Raw genomic sequence first — 1077 nt, forward strand, 5'->3', positions numbered from 1 at the left:
GCGGGTGGAGCGGATGTCCCCGGTGCCGTTTGGTGACCGTCACGGCCCCCATCCCGTGGGCACCGGGAATGGGAGGAGCGGATGTCCCCGGTGCCGTTCGGTGACCGTCACGGCCCCTATCCTGCGGCCACCGGGAATGGGATGAGTGGCCGTCCCAGGTGCCGTTCGGTCACCGTCAGGTCACCGGGAGCATGAGGAGCGGCCACCTCCGGTGCTGTTCAGTGACCGTCATGGTCCCCATCCCGTGGGCACCGGGAATGGGAAGAGCGGATGCCCCCCGGTGCCATTTGGTCACCGTTCGGTCACCGGGAACGGGAGCAGCGGCCGTCCCCGGTGCCGTTTGGTCACCGCCGGGTCACCGGGAACGGGACGAGCGGCCGCCCCCGGTGCCATTTGGCAACCATCACGGACACCGGGACCGGGAGGAGCGGATGCCCCTTGGTGCTGTTTGGTCACCGGGAGCGGGACGAGCGGCTGCCCCCGGTGCCGTTCGGTGACCGTCGGGTCACCGGGAACGGGACGAGTGGCTGCCCCCGGTGCCGGTCACCGTCGGGTCACCGGGAACGGGACGAGTGGCTGCCCTGGTGCCATTTGGCAACCATCACGGACACCGGGACCGGGACGAGCGGCTGCCCCCGGCGCCGTTCGGTCACCGTCGGGTCACCGGGAGCAGGACGAGCGGCCGTTCCCGGCGCCGTTCGGTCACCTTTGGGTCACCGGGAACGGGACGAGCGGCCGCCCCCGGTGCCGTTCGGTCACCATTGGGTCACCGGGAGCGGGACGAGCGGCCGCCCCCGGCGCCGTTCGGTCACCGTCGGGTCACCGGGAACAGGACGAGCGGCCGCCCCCGGTGCCGTTTGGTCACTGTTGGGTCACCGGGAACGGGACGAGCGGCCGCCCCCGGCGCCGTTTGGTCACCTTTGGGTCACCGGGAGCAGGACGAGCGGCCGCTCCCGGCGCCATTCGGTCACCGTTGGGTCACCGGAGCGGGACGAGCGGATGCCCCCGGCGCCGATCGGTCACCGTCGGGTCACCGGGAGCGGGACGAGCAGCCGCCCCCGGCGCCGTTCGGTCACC

This window comes from Nothoprocta perdicaria, unplaced genomic scaffold (assembly GCF_003342845.1).
Source record: "Nothoprocta perdicaria isolate Ctin4 unplaced genomic scaffold, notPer1 scaffold_674, whole genome shotgun sequence".
Taxonomy (NCBI): domain Eukaryota; kingdom Metazoa; phylum Chordata; class Aves; order Tinamiformes; family Tinamidae; genus Nothoprocta; species Nothoprocta perdicaria.